We start from the raw sequence: 10,393 nt of genomic DNA on the forward strand, positions 1-10,393 counted from the left end.
TTTTTTTCCAGGACAATATGGCCCATCAAGGGGACTGACGAAAGGAAAAGTTTTTTTTTTTTTTTTTTTTTGCGGTACGCGCCCTCTCACTCTTGTGGCCTCTCCCGTTCCGGAGCACAGGCTCCGGACACGCAGGCTCAGCGGCCATGGCTCACGGGCCCAGCCACTCTGCCACATGTGGCATCTTCCCGGACCGGGGCACAAACTCGCATCCCCTGCATCGGCAGGCAGACTCTCAACCACTGCGCCACCAGGGAGCCCGGAAAAGCTTTCTTTTTGAGAAATTTTCTTGATAGATTTTATTTTCCTCTTTGCTTTCCCTTTATTTCAATTTTTAAAAATGTTTTAAATTGAGATATAATTGACATATAACATTGTATAAGTTTAAGGTATATAACATGTTGATTTGATAAATTTATATATTGCAAGATGATTACCACCACAGCATTAGCTAACACCTTTATCACATCAAGTAATTACCATTTCTTTCTTGTGAGAACATTTAAGATCTCAATAGCTTTTAAATGTACATGTCCTCCCACCACCCCATCAAATTTTCAAATTAACTTTCTTACTACATAGATTTCTTCCCGCACCTGTAATTAATATTCTTCTCTTTTTACATTCTTTCCCTTGGGGTCCTTACCCAGTTGGATAGCAAATGGCTCCCACCTTTCCATCTTCAACTTTTATTTCTCTTTCATATTCTGGACTTACATCTCCATTCTGAAGGATATCTTCACCAAAACTTACCACACAGACTTCAAAGTCAGCACATAATCAAAGGAAAATAAGGAATCTTTTGTGAGGCTCTTATTCCATGTGGATCATCAATATGGACTACAGAGTAAAGTAACAAAGGTTTACTCTAGGAAGAAGACTGGGATCCAGGTGTCAAGGCCCCCAAGGATGTGAAGTGACTTTCTGCCAGTCAAAAGATCATGGTTTATCAGATGCCTCTGAAGTCTCAAAGCAGGGACTGCTGATAGAGGATTGTAGAACAGTAATTTAAAGGTGAGTATTGAAATCAACCTAGATGTCTACAACTTCAAAGTCATGATACACAAAATTAAAGGCATCATCTTCTGTTCCTGACTTTTCCATTTCTGTTAATGGAACTCTTATTTTTCTGGTCACACAATTTCAAAAAATTTAGCTTTGACTCTTCTGTCTTGATCTTACCCTATATTCCTTCAATTGTCTAGTTCTTTCACTTCAGACTCTAAAATGTCCTTTCCCTTTGCTACCTCATAATCTTTCAGTAAAAATGGGCACCCAAAATTTCTCTCTTTCCTCAGATTTCTTTTTTCATTTAATCCAATCCTTCCCATCTACTGCTACCAGTAAACAGATTTTCATAAAGTACAATGCTTATGATATCATTTCCCTATAAAATCTTCGAAGGTTCTTGTACACACTCCATAGTAAACTCCCTGTTGCCAAATCCAAGGGTCGATTCTCAGTCTTTATTTTATTCAACCAGTCAAAACCATTTGACAACTAATCTCTAATTTGGATTTCTGCAATTGGTCTCCCATTTCAATCCTTACTTAATAATTTATTTCATAAACAGCTATGGTGATACTTTAAAACATAAGTCAGATTATGTCACTATCCTAATAAAGTCCTCCAATGGCTTATTTCTATCTCACTTAGGGTGAAATTCAAAGCACTTACAATGGTCTGCAAGACCCTATATGATGTGCTTGGCTACTCACTACCTCTCTGCCTCATCCTCCATCTTTTTTTAACCCTAATTCTAGCCATACCTGTAGTCTTACTAAAGGACAACAAAATGCTCTCACCTCTGGGGCTTTGCAATAGCAGTTCCCTTGACCTGAGTGCCGCGTGCTCTCTCTGACTCACTCAAATGTCTATTCAAATATGACTTCTCTCTCCACTCTGTTTAACATTCCCACAGCCTACCCAGGCACTCCCTATTCTCCATAACACTTAGCACCATTTGCAATATTATATTTGCGTAATATTCTATATTGTCTGTTTCTTCCCACTAGAATATAAGCTTCGTGACAGTAAGATCTTTGTTTCTTTTACAGCTGTAGTCCCTGAGACTAAAAGAGTACCTTGTACTTAGTAGATATCCAATAAATATATGCTGAATGAATGAATGAATCTGTCACAGAAAGACCCTTCCAACAGAAACCCCATGCTAGCACGGTGGAGCCGAACCTGTTGGCCAAGTACCTGGGAGGTATTGGAATAATGTAAAGGGGCCTGAGAATCCACATAAGTCCAATTATTCTCTGTAAACTAAACAAATTTCTGCTATGTATATATGTTAACTTAAAAACAATTGTTAAAAAGTATATTTTATCATCGTGTATTTTCTCAATCAAAGGCACTAACAATGCAGTCACTGTTACGTAAGGGCCTATTGATTTATTTCTTATTAACAGGAAATTTTCATACTCAAAAACATTAGGAACCCTACTGTGCTGGCCAAATGAAACCCCTGTCTTTTCTCTAGGTTGTCCATTAACCTTCACACCTGTGCCTTTGCTCACATTTGTATCTTAACTAGAAAAACCTTTTCCTCTCTTCTTCCTCCTCTTCCCACCCCACCCTTTAATTGCTTTGCCTTCCCAAATCTTTTTTTTTTTTTTTCTTTTTTTGTTTATTTATCCACTCAGGCCTCAACAGTCCCTTCAGCATCTGTGGCAGAAGCAGCAATATTCTAGCAGCAGGATTCAGCTAATCATTCAGTCTGATAGGTGGCAGAACATACCACGCGGGCCTCTCACTGCCGTGGCCCCTCCCGCCGCGGCGCACAGGCCCCGGACGCGCAGGCCCAGCGGCCATGGCTCACAGCCCAGCAGCTCCACGTCACGCGGGAACCTCCCCGAGCGGGGCACGAACCCACGCCACCCGCATCGGCAGGCGGACTCCCAACCACTGTGCCACCAGGGAAGTCCCCAAATCTTAAATCGTCATCATTTACTTCTGAATGAGCATGTTCCTCAGTGAGAGCTGGCAATGAGACCCATGATGACTGCCTGTGGTGCGGGATGGGTAGGAAGGAAGTGCTAGTTTGTCTAGAGTACCCCCTGATTAAATGTCCCAAACAGAGCCTTCCCACCAGCAAAGCCCATCCACTCAGCGTTCCCCCATGACACAACATGCTAATTCTTGACCCTGCACTATTTTTTCATACCAACCAAAGTTCTCTGCCCACTGCTCTCTGCCAAATATCTCCTACCACATCCTCATTTTGATTCAACCGTCACATATTTCTGTAAGCTTTCCTGGTTAACCAACACCACGTTCTTATCATTCCTCTATGGTCTTCAACAATGAACAATTTTCAAGTAAATTTTCTACCCTGGTAACTTATTTTGTAACAGTTTCCTTTTTATCATTTGTTCTCTTAAATGTGAATTCCTGCCTGAGATATAAGTGCCTCATAAATTTCTTTTCTTTTGTAGGTCTCTTTCCATTATACCATAGTGCCTAGTACTATACTAGATACAGAAGAGATATTGAAAACTATGCTGTGAACCCACTGTTCCACTAAAAGTTTTTCTATAACAAACATGGGCAAAGTTTTAAAGTATCAACAGACTGAAAGAAAAAAATATAATGTATGTATGTGTGTTTGCACACACAGTTTAGACACCTGCGTATAAATTGTAAGGTCCAAGGGGATATGGTTGAGGACCTGACCACACTTGCTACAATATACATAAAAATATGAGAATCTGTATGCATGAGAATATAAAACAAATATATATCAGGAAAAGATTGATGATTTAGATTGATAAAAACTTATGCATTATAAATAATATCACTGGCAATGTTTTTAAAAGGAGCACAATGAAATATTAGCCATAAAAAAGAATGAAATCTTGCCATTTGCAACAATATTGGATGGAGCTAGAGGGTACTATGCTAAGTGAAAAAAGTCAGACAAAAAAAGACAAAAACCAAGGCTTGCCTGGTGGTGCAGTGGTTAAGAATCCGCCCGCCAATGCAGGGGACACGGGTTCGAGCCCTGTTCTGGGAAGATCCCACGTGCCGCAGAGCAACTAAGCCCATATGCCCGCGTGCCTAGAGCCCGTGCTCCACAACAAAGAGAAGCCACCACAATGAGCAGCCCGCACACCACAATAAGAAGCCCACACACCACAACGAAGAGTAGCCCCCTCTTGCTTCAACTAAAAGAAAGCCCATGTGCAGCAACAAGGACCCAATGCAGCCATAAATAAATAAATAAATAAATTTATTTAAAAAAAGAAAAAGAGAAAAATCATATGTTTAATTTATATGTGGAATCTAAAAAACAAAACAAATGAACAAACAAAACACAACAGAAACATACATACAGAGAGCAAACTGGTGGTTGCCAGAGGGAAGAGGGGCTGGGGGAATGGACAAAATAGGTGAAGGGGATTAAAGGGTACAAACTTCCAGTCATAAAATAAATAAGTCATGGGGATGTAATACACAGCATAGAGAATATAGCTGATAATACTGTAATAACTTTCTATGGTGACAGATGGTAACTAGACTCATAGTGGTGATCATTTCATAATGTAAGTGTCCAGCCACTATGTTGCACACCTGAAACTAATATAATATTGTATGTCAACTATAATAAAAAATAAAGTAAAATAAAATAAAGTAAAAGGAGCAATAATCCAGAAAGAATATTTTCCATATATATAACAAATTATTATCCTTAATATACCAAGAATTCCTACATATCCAATAATAAACAAAACAACCCAATAAAAATGGGTAAAGGATAGAAGCACAGAAAGAATAAGAGGCAGTTCCCAAAAGAAAAGATAAAATGGTCAATAAGCATAAAAGGAGGAACAAGCAGAAAATGAAAGTAAAAACAATAATAAAATACCAGTTCTTAGCTATCAGAATGACCAAAAAAATAAAGAGTTTGATTATATCAAGTGTTGGCAGACATGCAGACAAGGAAATGTGGAAAAACAGCCCTTTCATTACATTGGTCCCTTCAGAGGACAATAATTAGTGTGTATCAAACCAAAAATACACATACCCCATGGCCCAATAATCCCACTTCTCAGTATCTCCTCTAGACAAATACCCATGTGCATAAGAATCTTTATAAGCATTGCTTATAACTCTGCAAACAAGCCTAGAAAGGAGACAGGCTAAGTATTATGAAATATTATGTCGCTATTAAAAAGAATAAACTAGATGTGTATGCAATATCACAGGTAAATCCCCCAAGATGTGTTGTATCTTGGGGTAAAAGGCAACTGCATACAGTGGTACTACAGTATTTTACCATTTTTGTAAAACACACTCATACATACATATGCCCCTATTCAAGTTCACAAGAAGTACCAAACAACTTCTATGTGTGCATTTACATACATATCACAGTTTAAATAACATCCACAAACCTACAACGGTCATTACTGGTGAGAGGAAGAGAGGATTATGGCTGGGGTGTCAGTCAAAGGAAAATTTATCCATTTCTGTCAAGTTTTAATTTGGGGAGAGAAGCATTATCCATGACCTATTTGTGTAGCATTATCCATGTACTATTTGTGTACTTTACTAAATGTAAAATAACCAAAGTGTTTGCTGATGGCATGCAAATAAAAGAGTCATCCCTTAAGCAGGTGCCAAGACTGATGGGTTTGCACTTCCCAAGGAGCCCAGCCAGTACTGTTTACCTGGTAGGCTCAAGTACATGCTTGTTAAAATGGGTGAATGAATGGGGATGAAACAGGAGGTTGAAGCCAGATCATGAAGAGCCTTAATTTCTGAGTTCAAGAGCTTGTAATTTGTTTGAGATAACAGATAAATTAAATGAGATAATACATTTAACACAGTTTCTGTTGATACATTTTTAGCTTTTATGATTAACATCACATTTCAGTTCTATCCTGTTTCATGACCAGAAGATGGAGCTCCAAGCATTTAAACCTTTTTTTTTCTTCTTTTTTTCCTTTTTCTCTTTTCTCTTGTTTTGTTGGAGTCTTCATAGAGGTTGTGGTTTTGTTTTTTTAATTCTGGTTCCCATTTAAACCCTTCCATTTGTATTTAGTTCTCAGATTATCAAAATCCAATTGCTGACAGAGAGCAGATGGGAGGAGTAACCTATAGGGGAAGCTCACCCTTTAGGGGAGCTTCTTTGTTTGTTTGTTTCATGCACTAGTTCATAGATTTTTTTTTTTTTTTTTTTTTTTTTACAATGGCGGATGGCAGTGTCTACATATTCATGATATGCTGGTAGCATTGGGGGTTTTGTTTTATATAATTGCGTTTATTTTTACTTGTTGACAGTTTGCTTTATTTATTTATTTATGGCTGTGTTGGGTCTTCGTTTCTGTGCGAGGGCTTTCTCTCTAGGTGTGGCAAGCGGGGGCCACTCTTCATCGCGGTGCGCGGGCCTCTCACTCTCGCGGCCTCTCCCGCTGCGGAGCACAGGCTCCAGACGCGCAGGCTCAGTAGTTGTGGCTCACGGGCCCAGTTGCTCTGTGGCATGTGGGATCTTCCCAGACCAGGGCTTGAACCCGTGTTCCCTGCATTAGCAGGCAGATTCTCAACCACTGCGCCACCAGGGAAGCCCGTTCATAGATTTTTTTATCCAACTGTTCCCATTTGGAACTCCTCAAAATGGAAAAGCCCACTCTAAACAGGTGCTGACATCCCATGCTGTCCTCATGGGACGGAAAATTCCAATCCTGCTACACAAAGACTTTGTCACTATGTGCAGCCAGGAACTTGTGCATTGAGGGAAGAGAACCTGGCAGGGCTGGAATAGATACTTTGGACTGTTCTCCAGTTTCTGTTTTTCTAACATAATTCCAAAGAATTCTTCCTTGAGACCTCTAAAGACTCATGGGAAATAATGAATTTTCTAAATTTCCATAGTATCTACTCTATTACCATTATTTTGATGTTATTAATACAGCTGTATCTCTAGCTATTTATTGAAGATTCATTCATTTGTTCACTTTTTTTTTTCAATAAATATTTATTGATCACCACTGCAAAACTGCAGAAGGGTGGGCTTCCCTGGTGGTACAGTGGTTGAGAGTCCGCCTGCCAATGCAGGGGACACAGGTTCATGCCCCAGTCCGGGAAGATCCCACATGCCGCGGAGCGGCTGGGCCTGTGAGCCATGGCCACTGAGCCTGCACATCCAGAGCCTGTGCTCCGCAACGGAAGAGGCCACAACAGTGAGAGGCCCGTGTACCGCAAAACAAAAAAAAATTGCAGAAGGGTTATGGTAGGACACGCATGCACATGCACACACACACCCTACTCTAAGTCCTCAGTGTATTTATCCAAGAATACACAATCTAAGAAAGCCAAGAGAGACTCAAGCAGGAGCAGCATCACCTATTAAGATTTTTCCTTGCCTTTTGTTCCTTACCCTGAGGGCAAAATCGTCAGGGACTCTGGTAAGGTTCTGCAAGAAAAATTTCTTGCTTCACCAATTGCCCTGTTATACTCAGGCTTACATAGCTATTTTGAAAACAAAACAAAACAAAAAACTAACAATATATACAGCATGGTTTAATGGAATGTGTATATACATTTGGTTCCTCTGTTTCTTGATCCAAATTCAGCATCAGAGATACATGTCTTCCACTGGTCCACAACCAGGTATACTAGAGTAAAATCTTTCTACCCACTGCTTCCCAGAATCGTTCTTGAAAGGCTCTCGTGTCTGTACCTACCAAACTTCTCCCTGGTTCTAAACCAGTATTTCTAAATATCTTCTGGTTATTTCCAATTGTAAATTCAAAAAGGTTTAAACTGAACTTATTTTCTTTCTCAGTCCTTTTCCTCTCCCCATAAAAACCTGGTCTCCTTTCAGCTTTCTGGAGATCACTTTTCTGCATTCATCGACTTAGTAGTCTAAATTTAAAGTCTTGCAGAAATCACTTTGGATTTCATTTCTCCCTCACCTCCCACATGCAGTCAGCAAGTCCTGCCCATTCTACTTCCACAGTGTGCCCCAAATCCAGTCCTTGCATATATCCATTGTCAGCAACCTTCTCTCCCACAATAATTTCAGTAGTCCCCTAGCTATCTCTACTCTGTTTCTACTCAATCTATTCAGGAGATATGTATAATTTTTACACATATATACATTCTTGTTTTCATATTCTTTTCCATTATGGTTTATCCCAGGAGATTGGATATAGTTCCCTGTGCTATACAGTAGGACCTTGTTGCTTATCCATTCCAAATGTAACAGTTTGCATCTGCTAACCCCAAACTTCCAGTCTATCCCTTTCCCTCCTCCCCTCCCTGTTCCCCTTTGGCAACCACAAGTCTATTCTCTATGTCTGTGAGTCTGTTTCTAAAAAGGCTATATTAACACCATACCAGAGGTACCAGATAAATACAGGTACCTCTGTATTTTTATTTGCTAAATCTAGTAGCCCTGTACCATACCCACCTTCCTAAACACGTTTCTGGTCATGTAATGCTCCTATGTAAACTCTCCCCCCTTTCTACTACTGAATTAGTTATTTTAGTTTTTGGTTTTTGTTGTTGTTTTAGTTCCCTATCCATTACTGAATTAAAGCAAAACTCCTTAGCCCATCACTCTACAAATATTTTATTAATCACCCACGATGCACAAGACACTCTGATTTGTGTTGTAAAGAACGCAAAATAAATAATGTACAGTCTCTGTCCTTAAGGAGCTTACACGCTAAAGAATGATCATTGACATGAAGACAAAGCAAACATAGAGTGGTTAAATCCAATTTAGTTTGAGGGAGGAGAGTTGAGGAGGTTTCCAGGTTTATAATCTTGTTACCTAGATTTTAATTTGGCCTTAGGCCAATGAAAGTTTTTTTTAACCCCACCCACACCCTAGTTCTAAAAACCAGTCACTAAAACAAGTCAACTTCTTGACATTCACCCTTGGCCTGTGACAAAGCCAGTCCTGGCTAATGAAGCTTTTCCCCACCATATAAAGCAGAAGAAAGCAAGCTCTCTTTGCTGAGTTCCATAGCTGAGAAAACCAAGTATAGAGGTTTCATGACTTAGAATCCTGAATGATTAGAGGAGGCAAAAATGGAAGGAACAATTAGCATTCCTTCTGAAGCTAAATAAGACTTAAAGCCTTTGATGAATAAAGCGATTTCATTTGAATAAGCAAAATATAGACAGTGATATAGGAATAAGCAAATCAATAAGACATAATTAATATAGGAACAGCTGTTTCAAAGATTCAAAATTAAAAAGCAAAAACTTGAGGATATTCTAAACGTCTGCTTCTGGAGAATTTCAAACACTGAGATCCACTGGGTCACAAAGAAATAATGAGGACAAGATGATGCTGTCTGGCAACAGCTTCCAAAAAATAACCCTAGAATGTGGAAATGTATCTAGCCCATATATTTCTTATATACGTTCATCAGTGCTATGGAATCAATATAGAGTTATATGACTATTTTTGGAAACTTTAATATAAAGCAATTCTGTGATATTTTAAGAAAGAAACATAAGAACTACAAGACTGGGGGGAGAGGAAAGGGGAAAAAAACTTTATCTTCTACTTTTACCTTTTTTTATCTTTTGAATTCTGTAACATGGGCATATATAATTATTCAAAAAACATTAAACAAAAACTTTTTGTTTATTAAAGAATATCAGCTTATTATGGATATATAATGGTTTAGTTTTCCAATAAATTTCCCAAACACACACCATTTTGCTGCTGAACAGCAGCTCCCCAAATACACCTTGCCTATTTATGTGCTTTTCAAAAAATTCTGATTACTACAACAATCTCATTCAGCTATTTCAGATTCAGTCCTGTTCACTTAAACACTTCAACTATACTTTCTATCAAAACTCTACTTGTCCCATGACCCAGAAGAGTTCAGATTTTCAGTTTTGGACTAAAAGCTGAGGGAGTTTGGTGGGGCAGAGAAGAGATGGGCTTCAGGTAGTACAGGGACAATGAGTTCTGGCTCTTTGTCACCTCCACCCTCTCCTTTTTCTAGGTGTGAGCTCCTTTGGAATTGGGTCAGGAAGGAAGCAGGAGCATCTCCTCTTGTGATTGAGCAAACTCTCATCCCTCTCCTCGGTTGACTATAACTACTAGCCTGGACTATCATCTATGGGCTCAGGGAGGACCAGTGGTGGCTCCAAGATTCCCCTCTGCAGAGAGATTTGGTTACCTCCTTTAGCAGACGCTGCCCTGGTGGCCTTCCCCCATATATGGGTCCCTCTTTGCCCCCACACTGCATCAATCTTGGGACATCTGTGGCTCCCAGTCTCATATAATTCTCAGAGCCAGTTCTCAGGTCTGCAGGCATGTAAGGACTTCCTCATCTCCACTTTGAAGACGGAGACCCCCTCTCCACCTGGATTTTGTTCCACTCATGCCATTTCCACTCAGCTCTCGTTCCCC

Source organism: Lipotes vexillifer, unplaced genomic scaffold (assembly GCF_000442215.2).
Source record: "Lipotes vexillifer unplaced genomic scaffold, Lipotes_vexillifer_v1.1 scaffold301, whole genome shotgun sequence".
NCBI lineage: Eukaryota > Metazoa > Chordata > Mammalia > Artiodactyla > Lipotidae > Lipotes > Lipotes vexillifer.